The sequence below is a fragment of the Triticum aestivum genome, chromosome 2A, assembly GCF_018294505.1.
Source record: "Triticum aestivum cultivar Chinese Spring chromosome 2A, IWGSC CS RefSeq v2.1, whole genome shotgun sequence".
In the NCBI taxonomy this organism is placed as follows: domain Eukaryota; kingdom Viridiplantae; phylum Streptophyta; class Magnoliopsida; order Poales; family Poaceae; genus Triticum; species Triticum aestivum.
Window position 1 is genome coordinate 72,241,889 of NC_057797.1, and position 17,836 is coordinate 72,259,724.

General features: G+C 42.7%; 1 pseudogene; it reads right to left on the minus strand.

Moving 5' to 3' along the window:
* Positions 1–644: 644 nt before the first annotated feature.
* LOC123187570 (DNA polymerase zeta catalytic subunit-like) lies at positions 645–16,451 on the minus strand (annotated as a pseudogene).
* Between the last annotated feature and the right edge of the window lie 1,385 nt (positions 16,452–17,836).

A 17,836-nucleotide genomic window follows, 5' to 3' on the forward strand; every position in this document is an offset into this window, starting at 1 on the left:
GAGGTAGTACAAGAGAGAATATTAGTATACAACAAGAGCGTGGGGGAGAATGCACAAGAATTTGAGGCTCAGAAAGGCTCATCAAACTGTGCAAGCCAGAGTTTAAACAGGTAGCAAGCTCACCCACCCTTCATTATGTAAGAAAGCAAGAAGAGATCCCTCCTAAACCTTTGGGGGTACATTTGGATTTCCAGTGTGGTGAAGGAGGGAGCCTGGATGCTTTGAAATTGGGTCTTATCAAACTTGGCAGTGGATTCTAAAAAAAAAAAAGAACTCGGCAGCTGAGAAAATAGAAAGTGCTCATACTCTTGTCAAAATCAAGCATGAGGATATCTAACAATACTTCTTTTGCTGGTCGTCGGTCTTCAGTGCCTCAGAGCCATACTTCTTTTGCTGGTGGATTGCACATCGATCTAAAAACCTCCTGAATCTGATCCTTGCTCACCTGGCCATCAACAGATCTAACAATATAAGTCAGAAAAATATTCATGTCTGACAAAAAGTTTGCTCATACTATTACATGTACGAGTACTCTCTTCAAAACTACAATCCTTTCAAAATTAAGCATGAATACGCAACCATAAGGTATCACGACCTTTGAATTTCTAGCACAGGGGGGTGGTCAAGACAGAAAACACCATTCGGAAACAAACTGGTGGGTAACTTTTTCTTGCCCTCTCAAATGAGGATGTGTGTTGTTACACATTATATACTCCTTTGCTACACACACTGGTACATAACAATGCTATGAGTTACAACAACATAATTACAGTCTGATTGTACATTTTACAGATGTACAATGTACAAGATATTAACAACAAGAATACAAAGTCAGAATAGCTCCCCGCAGCAGAATGGATAATAGCCAGCTTCTCCAGCGGATTCCGAGACGACTCTCAACTCCTTCTGAATCTTCCGACGCTCATAGAACACCGGGCATGCAAGCGAAACACACTTGACCCCACTTTCCATGATCCAGTCCGCGCCGCCACAGTGGCCACATACCTGGACAGCATTCAAAAGTTAACTGTCAGCTGAAACAACTTGTCTTAAGGGATTTCTGTTTCATGGACAACATTATTAAACAACTCCGCCTATGTTGTCTCAACATAGCCGGTCCCAAGCCCGGGTAAAGGAGGAGGGTTGTGATAGGCTTGGCGAGCCAACGTAAAAACTCAGCCACTCTTATGGAGATGAAACCCAAAAGATTTTCGTTGGGGCGTAACCCTCTCAGCGACGCGCCACATCGGAACCCGGGTGTGGTGGAAATTGGGCAAGGGCCGGGCCGTCACCCCCAAGTGGCGCGCCGTATCTTGATTCGGATACGGTGGCAAGTGAGCGAGGATCGGGTCGTCGCATCCTTAGTGGCGCGCTACATCGGCGCCCGGATGTAGTGGAAAATGAGCAAGGGTCTTCGCATTTGACTCGACGAGTGCGAAGGGTAAGGAAGCTAGCCGAGCCTAGGAGGATTCGCTTAGGTAGCTGGAACGTAGGGTCTCTGACAGGGAAGCTTCGGGAGCTAGTTGATGCAGCAGTGAGGAGAGGTGTTGATATCCTTTGCGTCCAAGAAACCAAATGGAGAGGACAGAAGGCGAAGGAGGTGGAGGATACCGGCTTCAAGCTGTGGTACACGGGGACGGCTGCAAACAGAAATGGCGTAGGCATCTTGATCAACAAGAGCCTCAAGTATGGAGTGGTAGACGTCAGGAGACGTGGGGACCGGATTATCCTGGTCAAGCTGGTAGCTGAGGACTTGGTTCTCAATGTTATCAGCGCATATGCCCCGCAAGTAGGCCACAATGAGAACACCAAGAGGGAGTTTTGGGAAGGCTTGGAAGACATGGTTAGGAGTGTACCGATTGGTGAGAAGCTCTTCATAGGAGGAGACCTCAATGGCCACGTGGGTACATCTAACACAGGTTTTGAAGGGGCGCATGGGGGCTTTGGCTATGGCATCAGGAATCAAGAAGGAGAAGATGTCTTAAGCTTTGCTCTAGCCTACAACATGATTGTAGCTAACACCCTCTTTAGAAAGAGAGAATCACATCTGGTGACTTTTAGTAGTGGCCAACACTCTAGCCAGATTGATTTCATCCTCTCGAGAAGAGAAGATAGGCGTGCGTGCCTAGACTGTAAGGTGATACCTGGGGAGAGTGTTGTACCCCAGCATAAGCTGGTGGTTGCTGACTTCCGCTTTCGGATTCGTGTCCAGCGGGATAAGCGTGCCAAGGTCGCTAGAACGAAGTGGTGGAAGCTCAAGGGGGAGGTAGCTCAGGTGTTCAAGGAGAGGGTATTTAAGGAGGGCCCTTGGGAGGAAGGAGGGGATGCGGACAATGTGTGGATGAAGATGGCGACTTGCATTCGTAAGGTGGCCTCGGAGGAGTTTGGAGTGTCCAGGGGAAGGAGAAGCGAAGATAAAGATACCTGGTGGTGGAATGATGATGTCCAGAAGGCGCTTAAAGAGAAGAAAGATTGCTTCAGACGCCTATACCTGGATAGGAGTGCAGACAACATAGAGAAGTACAAGATGGCGAAGAAGGCCGCAAAGCGAGCTGTTGGTGAAGCAAGGGGTCGGGCATATGAGGACCTCTACCAACGGTTAGGCACGAAGGAAGGTGAAAGGGACATCTATAAGATGGCTAAGATCCGGGAGAGGAAGACGAGGGATATTGGCCAAGTCAAATGCATCAAGGACGGAGCAGGCCAACTCTTGGTGAAGGACGAAGAGGTTAAGCATAGATGGCGGGAGTACTTCGACAAGCTGTTCAATGGGGAGAATGAGAGTTCTACCATTGAACTGAATGACTCCTTTGATGAGACCAGCATGCGTTTTGTGCGGCGCATCCAGGAGTCTGAGGTGAAGGAGGCTTTAAAAAGGATGAAAGGAGGCAAGGCGATGGGCCCTGATTGTATCCCCATTGAGGTGTGGAAAGGTCTCGGGGACATAGCGATAGTATGGCTAACCAAGCTTTTCAACCTCATTTTTCGGGCAAACAAGATGCCAGAAGAATGGAGACGGAGTATATTAGTACCAATCTTCAAGAACAAGGGGGATGTTCAGAGTTGTACTAATTACCGTGGAATTAAGCTGATGAGCCATACAATGAAGCTATGGGAGAGAGTCATTGAGCACCGCTTAAGAAGAATGACAAGCGTGACCAAAAATCAGTTTGGTTTCATGCGTGGGAGGTCGACCATGGAAGCCATTTTCTTGGTACGACAACTTATGGAGAGATATAGGGAGCATAAGGACTTGCATATGGTGTTCATTGACTTGGAGAAGGCCTATGATAAGATACCGCGGAATGTCATGTGGTGGGCCTTGGAGAAACACAAAGTCCCAGCAAAGTACATTACCCTCATCAAGGACATGTACAATAATGTTGTGACAAGTGTTCAAACAAGTGATGTCGACACCGATGACTTCCCGATTAAGATAGGACTGCATCAGGGGTCAGCTTTGAGCCCTTATCTTTTTGCATTGGTGATGGATGAGGTCACAAGGGGTATACAAGGAGATATCCCATGGTGTATGCTCTTTGCGGATGATGTGGTGCTAGTTGACGATAGTCGGACGGGGGTAAATAGGAAGTTAGAGTTATGAAGACAAACTTTGGAATCGAAAGGGTTTAGGCTTAGTAGAACTAAAACCGAGTACATGATGTGCGGTTTCAGTACTACTAGCTGTGAGGAGGAGGAGGTTAGCCTTGATGGCCAGGTGATACCTCGGAAGGACACCTTTCGGTATTTGGGGTCAATGTTGCAGGAGGATGGGGGTATTGATGAAGATGTGAACCATCGAATCAAAGCCGGATGGATGAAGTGGCGCCAAGCTTCTGGCATTCTCTGTGACAAGAGAGTGCCACAAAAGCTAAAAGGCAAGTTCTACAGGACGGCGGTTCAACCCGCAATGTTGTATGGCGCGGAGTGTTGGCCGACTAAAAGGCGACATGTTCAACAGTTAGGTGTGGCGGAGATGCGTATGTTGAGATGGATGTGTGGCCACACGAGGAAGGATCGAGTCCGGAATGATGATATACGAGATAGAGTTGGGGTAGCACCAATTGAGGAGAAGCTTGTCCAACATCGTTTGAGATGGTTTGGGCATATTCAGCGCAGGCCTCCGGAAGCTCCAGTGCATAGCGGACGGCTAAAGCGTGCGGAGAATGTCAAGAGAGGGCGGGATCGACCGATTTTGACATGGGAGGAGTCCGTTAAGAGAGACCTGAAGGATTGGAGTATCGACAAAGAGCTAGCTATGGACAGGGGTGCGTGGAAGCTTGCTATCCATGTGCCAGAGCCATGAGTTGGTTGCGAGATCTTATGGGTTTCACCTCTAGCCTACCCCAACTTGTTTGGGACTAAAGGCTTTGTTGTTGTTGTTTGTAAGGATTGTTGCACTTCAAATAGTGGTCAAGTACATTAAGAAAGACTAGAATTTCAATATTTCTGATGCTTAGTTCATGTTATACAAAAATGTCAAGAAACATAAGTGTTAGTTTTAATTTTAGTATTCCATGCAATGATTTCATTTTCCAGTGGGGAATTCAAATAAGAGAAGTATAAAACTAATAAGAACTTACAGCAGCAAGATGTTGGATTTCTCGCTCCAATTTTGATGTCCTGCCAGTGACTACAGTGGCAACAACAGCTTCATTTTTCAAACAGTAACTGCAAAAAGTTTCTGATCCTTGAACTGTATCACCACAGATAGTACAGTGGCTCGACATATAATAAGTATCTATCCTGGCTACTTTGGCGGACGGTTTCTTGTTCCATCCCAATCGGATGGAACTGCTATCACGAGAACCGTGACCCAAAGCAGACTGGCGTTTCGCGAGTGTTGACCGTGTGGGGCGAGGCATCTCCTTAAACCATTTATTTAGGTTAACACCTAGGAGTCCAAAGACACGTTGTAGTGCTGGAATAATCTGTTTGGTTATGTAATATAATTCATTTAACCTATAAGGGGATCCAACTTCTAGCAGACCATATGGATTAATGACCATATCGACGAGACGAGCCCCTGGTTCCCCATGGATAACAACATAGGGCACTCTCTCTGCATAACGTGGTTCTGCCCGTGGATCAGACAACATTGCTTTTGTTGCAACAATTGCTGCAGGTGGCAGCGAGGACGCCCTTGCACTGTAAGTACCAAGACGAACCTCCTTTGCAAAAATGAAGTCCTGAATAGAAACTTTTCCTGATAATATCCGTGTCCATTGACGCTCCACATACGATTTAACCTGCAAGAATAAAAGGCCATGAAGCTATATACCTGACACTGCTACAGGGAAGACCCTCCTCGTAAAGTCGAAGAGATTAAGAAACACCCCTTACCTTGACCAAGTCTTGTTCTTCAAACATTATTCTAAGAGATCGTTCTAACATCTTCGCAACCGCCGGGCATGTATCTCTCCGCACTGTCTCAATCCCCTTTGCGTCAAAGATTGGCTCGTTCTGTTCGGGGTTTTCATAGCTATAGCCAACATATCTCTTCTTTGTAAGAAGGAAACAGGGATGGTACACTTTCTCAAACTTCAAAGTGACTGGATCCGGATTAATCGCAGTCACTAAAGAGGCAATTTCCTTTCCTATTCTGAATGCTTCTTCCCTAGATCGCCCTTTTAGAAGAACAAACATACTACAGCAGAAATAATTAGCTTCGTACAATATTTAAGTATAATTCAAAGAAAATATCATGAGAAATGCACAAAAATACCTGTCAGTATCACCATACACAACCCTAGCATTCCACAAGGGATGCTGATTGACAAATGATATTGCTGTTTCAAGCGTTCTACGACCACATTGAACAATGCTGTCTGCAAGCTCTGCACAGGGCATACGACCACTGAACCCAGCAGCTGTGTAACCATACGTTACATTAGCTATCAGCTTCAGAGCAAGTTGCCGAGCATTGAGTATCTGGAAAATAAATACATTACCATTACCATTATACATTAACCCAGATTTTCTAGTAAGTCATATCGTATCATACTTAATCAAAAAAATCAAGAAATTTAGGGCTTCTGTAAAATGTTCAAGAAAGTATAGAAGCAAATACCTTCTGCAGAACCTTCTGAGATGGAGCTAGCTTTTTCAGTGCTTGCTTCACCATAATTCTGGTTGACAGTATCTCCTCAAGAAGGCGAGGCACTACACCTTTTCTGACCTGCAGAATGGCATTGAAAATGTGTTCAAAAGGTCAGTCTGGTGCGAGATGCTCATTCCTTGTGCACGCCTAACAATGGGAAGGAGTGTGCAAAAGATAAAACAGTGTCGGGATGTATAGAAAATGCAGCACTAAGCAATGTTTTCAAGAATATAGCCACTATCAACATAGTCATCCGTAGATGGTATAACAACTATATGTGGGAGGTATTTCAATATTGCCTGTCAACTGGTGGTACTTAGTCTAGCATCAATAGGAAAAGTACTAGATATGACTGAGCGACACAAGAAAATCTGCAATGTCCGAGAGTAAACAAGATCATTACCTCCGGTTGCACATACAGAACCCCATTTGGAGTAAGAATCAGCTGATTTTTCAGATCAGCGATCGTATGCGGATCGGCTGAATATGAGCTGACACCAAGTACACTGGACTTCGACGGGAAAACTTTACCCAAGCAAGTAGAATAACATAGATTATATGCTATTATCATGGAAGGATAAAGAGATTGAAAATCCAATACGAGAACTGGGTCAGAGTAGAAAGCTGATTCTGGTTCCATTACAAGTGGCATGCACTCCATGGCTGGCTGAGAAGCAACCTGTAAAGTAGCACTGGTGAATTGTTAAAATGCAGGCAAGCTACTAGAATATATGCACAATAATATCCAAAACATCTTAGCAGTGATTCAAAAGCAGGCTGACTAGGCTGTCTAGGCGATTGGCGTTAGGGTCCGCTACAATTTGACCATAGTTCGCCCTCTAGGCAGCCTGAAACCTAGGCGTGTCAAAGTCGATCCTAGTTGCGACTTCGGTCACTAAGCGAGGTGGCCCTAGGCGGACTACAACAACTAGGCAGGTGACTAAGTCGAGTATACAGGGGGCAAGGGCGCTCGTGAATCCCAAATCTCACAGGATTTGAGGGTTAGGGTCCGGGCAACTTCCCCAAATCCTAATCAGTCAAGAGATAGGTTAGCAGAAAATATATCACATTTCTAGTTCGTGTGAAGAACCAGTGTTCTAAACCAGAAAATTCCTGGTGGCTTAGAAGAACAGTCCCTGTCTAATCTTAAGCCTGCCACACCCTTTTCTTTGGCAATTTACATAAAGCAAGTTCATTGACCCCGCAGACAAAATGGCCGGCTTTGCCTCTTTGGACAAAGAGCCAATATAAATGTTATACCTCTCGGTAGGTATGCCAATGAACAAGAGCTGCCATTCTTGCATTTGTTTCTTAGAACTGGTGTTACTAGGCAAAAGCGGCTGAGTATCTACGGAAGTATAGAACATGTCTACGCAGAAATCGAGTTAAATTTTGCTAGGAGACAAAGAATTGCACCTGTTGGTTTCCTGGGGAAATTGCAAGGTAGTTCTGTGTATGAGCCAATCTCAAGAGCATAGATTCAACACGAAACTGAGACCCTCGTGAAAGAACAGAGAAGAAGTCAATACCAAACACACGAGCAAGTTCAGATGTCCGATTGACCTGCATGGAATAGTCAGGTAAAGTTTGGAGCAAACTTTTTGCTACAAATATTCAGGTAACGTAAAAAATATCAGTTACTAGTTGTTCCGGGCATAACATCTTAACCAAGCTTGTTAATTTGTAATTATAACAGGTGTAAAACCAAAAATGACAGGCTGCCCAGTTGATAAAACATCTCATATGGAAAAACCAAGGGAGCTCTCAAGTAACCATATGTTGATGTACTGGCAAGAATGCAATGAAGGGAAATTCATTTACCAGGTCAAGTTGATTTATTATTTCAAGGTTGAGCATAGCTCTGCTGTTAACATATTCTATGCACCGGTGTCTTCCTTGTCCAGGACCTGTTGCAAACCATCGATTCAATGTCTTGTTTGGTACTAATGGTACCTTTCGCCTCAGGACTTCATCAGCCACAGCTTCAAGGGAGTAATTGTTAAGCTTAACTTCTCCACGCATGAGACGCCATAAGTTTAGTACAATTCTCCCACCAACATGTACACCACTAGCATGAGTATGACTCCAATCATTCTCACTGACATCCACAATAACATCATCGGCAGGAGATGCTTCAGGCACCTGACTAGACTCATGGGCTAGATTCTTAGGTGGATATTTTGACTCATGTGGTAGTGTCCTTGAGATTCTTTTCAGTAAGCCTATACCCAGATAAGCAGCTCTTTCAGCAAGAAATCCTAAAGATCCTAACTGAATCTCCCATCCAACTAGGATATCTGGATCAATTGAACATAATGCATCGATAAGATGATACAAAAGATTCCTCTCTTCCGGGAAGACATCGACACTGCAACCAATAACTCCGTCAAGGTTTCTGCAGTTACAAGAAAAGAGGCATTAAATACATCTCGACCCAACAAGCTAAGATTGTACACACTTGAAAAAGAACCACCAAGCCAAAGAAGAACAATTACATGAAGACGCAACTCTAGAACAGCAAAATGTCAAGTATGCAGTTTATGTTCCAGAACATGAATAAAGGAAAGAAATCAAATTTATATGTATTCTTCAGGTCCAGATGCATGAGAAATGAATAGAAAATACCATTAACCATCACAGTAAGCCGGCTATTTTTCTATTAAATCCTTAATAGTGGACGGTGTGGAAGGAAAGGAATAGCAGGGTGCTCCAGGATGAGTCCCAGACTTCGGTTGCTAATGGCATTATAGCAGAGGCAGATTGATGGCGGTAGGTCTCCCACCAAGGGTTGCAAACGCCTCTGGAAGAAGTAGCTTAGGTTTTTCGTTTGTGTTGTAGTTCTCCAAAGAAATTAGTAAGTTAGCAACCCAAATTAGCATACTCATGCATGCCAAATATGACATCCGTTGCAATTGTCACCACCCTAGCCATGTTGATGTCACTCATCTAATATCCAAGGGAGTGGGTCACATGGCATAATAACTACTAAGACTGTAACTGAAACGGCAACAATGGCAACTGGCCTGTCACATTTTACAGAATTCTGCTGAGTAGAGCAGTTAACTTACTGATATGGGCTTCTGCAGAGTTCACTTTGACAAATACAACTAAATAGATAAAGGGTCTCAATGAACAGAAGAGGAAAATTCAGAGACACGATTGAAATCTAAAAGAAACCACCAACAAATTACTGAAAGATCAAAAGACGTCATACAACCTCCTCCCCTGTGATTTGTCATTGTTTCCACGTATAAGTACACGAACTTCAACAGTATTGTCACCGTCATCCTCGACAGCCAAAGATACAACATTGATGGCATCAAACCGTGGATCAGGACGCAGCTCTGCTCTGCTTTCCGCAAATACCTGTCAAATAGTGGGAAGAAATTTCAAGAGGTCACTCTACCTTGCCTGGTTTCCCATACTTTGCTGTCAGTAATCATTACCAAGTCAAAACTGTCTTGGTCATACAACATAGAATCTCTAAGAACAATTCATTACCACCCTGCTACCTAGGAGGAACGAAGAATATAGTCGAACCTCTATGCTAAGTATCGTCAGTTGTTGTCCACCACCGGTGCTAGCAGGGTCACGAAATCCAATTTGACTGAGAGGTGTGAGCTTATGCTTCTCATCTTCAGCTGAGATCTGGGAAAAGTCATGCCAATCATCCAACTTTTTATTTTCTTTGTTCGGCTGATCAGATTTCATCATAACTGTATCAATGAACGTTGTTGTTGTATGCTCAGAAGCAGATCCGGGTACAGGAGAATTGGCCATCAAAGGAAGAGCTTCCGCATGTGGTGTAGAAGTAGGATGGTGTTCTATTTCCTGATCATCTGTAACATTCTCACCACAGTTGAAGTAACCTAAAATGATACGAGTAGTTTGTAAGGAAGCCAGTAAACTAAATTGCAATTAATATATGCAGGAAACTACTTATACCAGAGACACTAATGGAATAAGTGTGTTGAGGTAGCCACTGGCCCACAGCTGCTGCAGATGGCGGTGAAAATGCATGCGTCAGCAAATATAGGACTGATCCATCATTTTGGAAATGAGTTGGAACACCCAAAGTATCAGATGTGAATTCACTACTTCCCATATACTGAAATGATCCATTCTCCTTATTCTCTTCAGCAGTCTGATTGAAAAATGGAAGGGGGTCAACCGATCCCAGTTTAGCAGCTGAAAAATAGCAGAGAATATGTATAATATGAGGTGAACAGTCGTACTAACAAATTGAGTAAACATAATGTTGTACCATAATAACATGGTACCTCAGGTGAGGTAACACAACAATTTCTAAAATTTACATCTGAACAGCATACCAGCATCACTAGTTAAAGTAAATTGCATGCACCATGTTAAAATGAATATTCCTTGTGAAACTTACATTCAGGATGCTCAATGCTTGCCGAAGAAACCTCCGAACCAGTTGGAGGCTTCTGCGCAAATGTCATATGTACATATTCACCACCAGAATAAGACGTTTCTGAATTTGGAAGACCACTGGTGACGTCATGCACTTCTAATCCTCCAGAAATCACGATTCCGCTGGTTTTATCCTTGTTGCATGCTGCAGTTCCAGAACAACCAAAATCTAACTTTTCAGGCTGAAAAGATCCCCTCCGCTTCCTCCTCATTAAATCCCTCACAGAAAGACAGGCTGAGCCATGTTCACCTATCGAACCAGAAGATTCCTTGTCATTGTTGTCTGTGGTATCACAAGAGTTCTTCTCAGTTTTACTCTTGTAAGAACTTGGATCCTCAGTTGGCATTGCACTGCCTGAAGAAAGTTTAACAGGACCATCAGCATTTCCATGTGACCGCTTTTTAGTAGAAAGAGGCAAAGAACCCCAGAGAAGTTCAGTACATCCATGCTTACTTGCTAACTTTGAACTATTTTTACTAGATGAGTAACTAGCTGTTCCTATTTTTCTTCTAGTAATTTTACCCTGATCATATTCTTGGGGGCCTTTCTGTTTTTCATCAGAAGACCCATCAATCTGAGGAATAGTATTGGCCACTGAAGTACTCTCATCAAGCATTGGAGAACTGTGGTAAGAGTTCTTAGCATTCAATTCTTCTGCCCCAGTCATGGGTTCAAGTGTATCAAGAATATCCTGGCACTCCTGCTGAGAAGCACTATCGAAATCCAAGTGAGCAGACTCTAAAGCAAATTCAATGGACTTCTTGGAGAACAAAGGGCTCAGAATGACTTCATTGACTAATTCATCATCAGTTGTTGGCTCCTCTCCAGCCTGTGAGGAGGCCATCCAGCTTAAAAGCCCAAGTGCTTCAGAATCTACATGCTACAAAAGAAAGTGACAAGAGGTGCTATATTTATCAGGAGAAAGTAAAAACACATTCAAATCGAAAGCATAATATGCAAATGTAGCCAGACAAAATACACACACGTAATCCCAAGAAGGGAAATATCAGAACCCACATCTAAAATAATTGGCAAGATCAAAAAGTGACCCTGGACTGGCATCCTCTACCATCTGAAGTACTCACTTCATAACAGACCTAGAATTATCTTCCAACCTCTCGAATTTGACCATTAGTGTGGCTTTGTTTGGCGTGGTTATGGTGCTTGTCAGGCATTTATTCTGGGACCACCAGGAGCACCAGCTACCAACAGCCAGAAGCCAAACAATGCAGTTCTTCACCTTACAACTATTTTAGGTACATTATATAGGTTGGGAAAATTGGTTCGGCATGTTTCTTATTTATAAACTGCTTTGGATAACACTACAAACTGACCCAATAATATATGCATAACTTAGATCAAGCCATAACCAGATAACTAAGATCTGAGAACTACCTTTTCATGTTCGTCAAATGACTGAGATGTTCTTTGAGCAGAATTATCACTACCAATATTTTCGCAGCAGTCATTTTGTGAGAATGTGATAGTCCCAACAACATCGGTCAATGATTTAAAGCACCTCTCAAGCTTTTCAGATGCTTCAACGGCAGAATCTTTGTGATGGGACCCCTCCTCTTTTGGATCCAACGCAGAAAGAGCACTCTCATACTTAATACCATGAATAAAACTTTTAAGAACAGCATCCCGCGGTGGTCTACCAATATCAGCAGGTTTTGTTTCATCCAGTAGTCTTAAGTGCTCAAGTTCCTAAGCAAAGCAGGTATGAGAGGTTTAGCAATAAGTAACAATTTGCAGCATATGTGCACATAGAGCAGGAAAGATACCTCCCAAATTGCTAAAAGCGACTGAACCATTTTGGTATCTGCCGTTGTTTGTGACAGAGAAGTGTACATCTTATACTTCTCGTTTATGATTCCTACAAGCGGAACCGGAATTTGTAGCGCAATTTCTGGATTATAAGTTTATAACAGATAGTAGCTGTTAGAATGTAGCAAACAGACCTTCTACTCTGGAGTCAGCTTCAAGCATCATAAAAGTATGTCGTTTTCTGAAGTTCGAACTGGATCCTTCCATGAAATGTGAAGTTGAAGAATCGCCCAGGATTAAAGCATGTGGCACTGTTGATGATGTCCAGATAATTGGGTTTTTCATCGCAGCATTATATGAATGTGTCTACATTTTTAAGAGGAAGGTAGAGTTTTTTAGTAGAAGCAATGGATAATGTATATCCCACGAAAAATAACATAGATTCAAATGGAAATCATTCGATATAGACATAACAAAATCCATAGAACTTGCCTTGTGCTCCGATTCATCAGAAGAGTCCACCTTCCTATGCAGAGTCTTAGGATGAAAATCACCTGGCAATGGAGGGCGGAACTTGAAGTCTGTGACATGTACATGGCCCATTCCATACAAGTTATAGTCGATCTAAAACATACATTGAACAGAAATATCATCTTAGATCACTCAAATATATATCAAATGTGTCAAACAAGACTGGCACCATCAAGTCAGGAATATTGTACTTAAGTTGTATGCTTGTGCAAAAGAGACATAATGGCAATAGTCTTGCAGTTCAGGACATCCATAAAAACAGAATAAGAAAGCATCGCTCTCACCAAAAAGTGAAGAAGATATGGAATGTGTGATTCATAAGGCTGGAATACTCTATCAAGAACAGCACCGCCCTGAAACAAAACAGCTTGCGATCAGTCCCGGCAAGGATAGCATAAAACTTTACATAAAAGAGATTCCAATTTCCATAAAAATATACTTACAGTTGCATGGAATACCACAAAATACACCGGTGTTTTAAAATTAAGAAACATTCATTACAAGAGAGAGGTTGTCATCCATGCCAGCTCTCTAGATGATTTGTTATGACTATACAACTGCCTAGCCCTGCCTAATCGGCCATGACACACTAGGCGCTTGTCTAATGTCTTACTAGCGCTAGCACCAAGGTGAACACTACTGATTTCACAGCTTCAAGCCATGAAAATTTTCTGTCATAACTCTGTTCGCCATAAAAGTTACAATTTTCCACTAGTGTACAAATCGAGTAATTCTTAAATGCATAGCTAATGGACACAGATCAAAAGAACAATAGAGAGCAATGATGTAAAAAAAACATTGCACCTCTCTTACTAGAGTAATTTTGCAGAAATTAGTGAAACAGAAGATACATGATCCAGAAATGAGGAGATAACAATATTCCTCCAGTTCAGACTTATCTACCTATCAGGACATAATTGTAGTCATGTACCCATCCATATGGAAATACTAAAGCCACAACTTAAGCAGAAGGGAGCTTCAATGTATCATACCAATAGATGGGTCGCGGCCCGAGAAACCTTATGAGGATAATATCTTTAGATTAATCAAGGCAATCAGTTGCATGACAAAGTCGTGGAGGAGAACAAAATGCAGGCATACATTCATTAAATAAGAAAAATAACAGAACATCAATTGATTACATGCACCTGAAACCCTGCATAATTTGATCTATCAGTTTGCACAAGAAAATTTCTATGACAACATTTGGTTCAAACATTTGATGCTAAGTTTTCAGTTAAAACAGAAGGTAACTCAGCAAACCACTCAACGCTCATGACTTCCTAAGTTGTCATCAGGGTTCAGGAATATGCAGTCATAAAGAAAGGGATATTTTTCGAGTAATATTGTCAATACACAATGACATGGATATTTCACGATTTCCACTTTCCTGTCTTATGTAGCTACCTCAAAATGCTTGTAAAGTATTATGTTTCACAAATAAGTCCATACCAAAAGGTTAAAAAATGGTTTTCAAACAATCAGATGAACTATGTTCATAATTTAATATTTTCCAAGACAATAATAACAAGAAAAGGAAGTGAGAAATGATTTACACAGGTTCAAACATTTGTAGCAAAAAGAAATGATCTGTAAATGATTAAATTGTGGATACAGGTAGATCTTCACAAAAATCTCCTCGGATGAATGATAACCATACAACTTCTTTGCTCGAACAAGGCTACATCCGTGGACATGCTTCCTTTTTGCTGGGCCGCGATTCTGCAGGGGAAATGATGATACTCACGAAAAGAGAAAGTTAACATACCAACTAAGTGGACTCTACCTGTAAAGTTTTCTCGAGGTCACTCAATAGACCAGTCATACATGAATTCCCTAAAGAAAAGAGAAAAAAGACATATTAATTTCCCCTGACCATCAGATGCTTTTCTTGACACGGATGCCCCTTTGATCAGAAAGAAAACCAAACAAGTGCTACTAGGTCTCGTTCAGACTAAGAGTTCATCCTATCCTTTATGTTATGTAACTATGTCGCAAAAGTAAAGTAGAGCAAGCTTTTAACATGTAAATTAATGTTTTTAACAACAAATCATATTAGTACCTCGAACAAACAGTTAGAAGTGGTAATCCGTAAGACCTTAACTACCAACTATATGAGAAAGTAATATCTACAAAATTTACAAGACGTGCAATAACAACTGCCTGGTAAGAAGTTGAATGCAGCTGATATGAAATGATAAACATCATGTAGAACAAGAAAGAGCTCATATAGTAAACGGAAAAAGGAACGGTAAAAACACAAGCAATCTTATAAGGGGTGCATATCTAGAAAATGCAGTTACCTCTTTCAATATTATGAAGTAGCTCCTCTGGGCAAGGTACATACAAGTACGGCAGGGACTGAATACCAAAAGGAGATTTACAACTTCAGACTATTACATTAGAAAGTAGATGAAACATTGTGTCGCCAGAATACAATAGAGATTACTATTTAATCATCAACTACTGGAGTATATGATACTCCCTCCGATCCATATTACTTGTCGCAGCTTTAGTACAACTTTAGTACTCCCTCTGATCCAAAATAAGTGTCATGGTTTTAGTTCAAAATTTGAACTAAAACAGCGACAAGTAATACGGATCGGAGGGAGTACAACAGTTCATCAAAGACGATAATAGGTTTCAAGGGAAGAAGACATGTGCTGTGAGATTAAAATTCAAAAGCTTAACCAGTGTCCCAATTCCCATTACCAAAAGAAACTGGTACAGAACTTCCAGTTGGACTGCTGACACAAGTAACAGAGGAAGCAATAACACAAACAGCATTAGCTGTATGAACACAGGCAGCATGGACTCTCAAGACAAACATCGCAATGGGTGCAAGTTTGCACAGCTACAAATAACAAGCAAACCTCCCTGAGGGAAATGGAATGAACTTAACTACTGACCAGACCAGAGCAACACACCCCTGAATTGCCACACTGCTCTCTAATAACTGGCATGCTGAATTGAGCTTCCAAGCATCGAATTCGGTGTGCCACACTGCTCTTTGGTAACTGGCATGCTGAATTGAGCCTCCAAGCATCAAATTCGGCGCGCCGCACTCCCCATTCCCTCCAAAATTCCAAAACCAGGCAGCCAGGACTACGTGGCGAGAATCACGCAAGCATACTGAAATGTGAAGAGTGAAGAACGGTAATAAGGGCAGAGAGAAGGGGGGTACCCACCTGGTGGATGTGGAGGCAAGTCTTCTGCCCCGCGGGGGTGGAGCCGTAGATCCTGATCACCGGCACCTCCTCCACCTCCTCGCCTGCGGCGGCCACCAGACAGTCAGAGAATTCAGCGCGGCGCGGGAGGAGAAAAAGTTCAGAAAGGGGGCAAATGGGGAAGGGGGCGTACAGTGGAAGGGGCTGTAGGAGATGTCGAGGCCGGGGACGGGCGGCGCCATGTAGTAGTCGAGCGAGACGATGCGGACGCTGAGGACCTGCGAGGGGGTCCCCGGCGGCGAGGGCTCCGGCGAGGAGGGATTCATGGTCGCCGGCGAGGAGGGCGCGGCGGGCGGGCGGGCGGTGGTTTTATTTGGGGGCGGTGTGGGTTCCCGGGCTCCGGCTCCTTCCAGAGCACGCTGCTTCCTCCACTTGGGTTTGACTCTGTGGGTCGGCGGGTCGCCAACTCGCCATCGCCTAGTTGAGGGGTTTATTAAGGGCCGTAGCCCACGAAATCGATCCGTTTGGGCCCATCACCATCTCTCGCTAAACAAAACCTTAGACCCTTTCCTTTCAAAGGAAAAAAAACAAATTTGGACCCTTTGGGCCGAAATCACTAGCTAGTTAAGGGTAATCTCTTGTAAAGGTCACTCCCAAACCTTAAAAAAAAGTCACTCTCTACCTTCAGAGGCGACAAGTGATGCATTGTAATTTCTCAAAAAAAAAGTAATGCATTATATGTGTGTCACTTGTTGCAACCTGAGAGTTTTTTTTTCGTACATCCTTTATTCAAAACATTTTTTATCTCTTGAACCATGCGTCCAAATACCAAACCATTTTCACCGATGGATTTCTTGCGTCGAGAAATTAGATCTCATGTTAATAGGCTTCAACTAACTTCATTTTTTAAGAAAAACAAATACCCAGAAAACATAATCCGAAAGAAAAATGAAAACCAAAAAAGCAGGTTCACATAAAAAATGAATACCAGAAAAGGAAGAAAAAGCTGAAGCCCGGATGCAACGGTTACAATTTAAAAAAATTGAAATCACAAACTATGTTTTTTCAGAAAGCACAGTTGTGCTTGTCGCGGAAGCAAATCTGTGCCTCTTGTGAAAGCACAATTTTTTTTGGAAGCACAACTATACTTGACAAAAAAAACTCCAAAACATGGGAAAAAACCAAGAGAAAACCAAAGGTTGAAAAAAACCCGAGAATGAACCATCTAAAATCGGCAAAAAACAAGAAAAATCCAGAGGAAGCGCCCAACACACGACATGTGGCGGTGGATGGACGCACCACATGGCGTACACCGAGGGCAAAAAAAGTGACCCTTGCAGAAGACCCCTAAGGGTCAACCGTTGGTTAGTTGCTCCCCCTTTGGGCCTATGTCGCCTATTTTGTTCGTAAAATGTTTCGAAGGGCGAGCTTCAAATAGTGGGGTCATAGTTTAGCCAGGTTTTCTCATTCTCTTGATTGGGGGGTGCTATGCTTGGTTAGGCCAACCCCACAATCCCATTTTTGTATACATCACTCTGATAACTTTTGATGAACAAACCTCAACAATTCTAAAATAAATATGGAATAATCTCATGACAATATATATATTAAATATGTATCCAATGCACTCAAAAAAGAATATGCTATAACGTGAGTAGTTCAAGAGAGGGATTACAGTGAAAATAGTGGTTACAGGTTGAGCCGAGGAGGGGGAGAGATGAGGACTGAGTGGCAGGGTTGATGAAGCTCGCACGAGGATCTCAAAGGGTAATGAATGTTGTGCTGGGCTTATAAATATGTTTGGTTGAAGTTATGGTTCCTCAGCATGACACACAT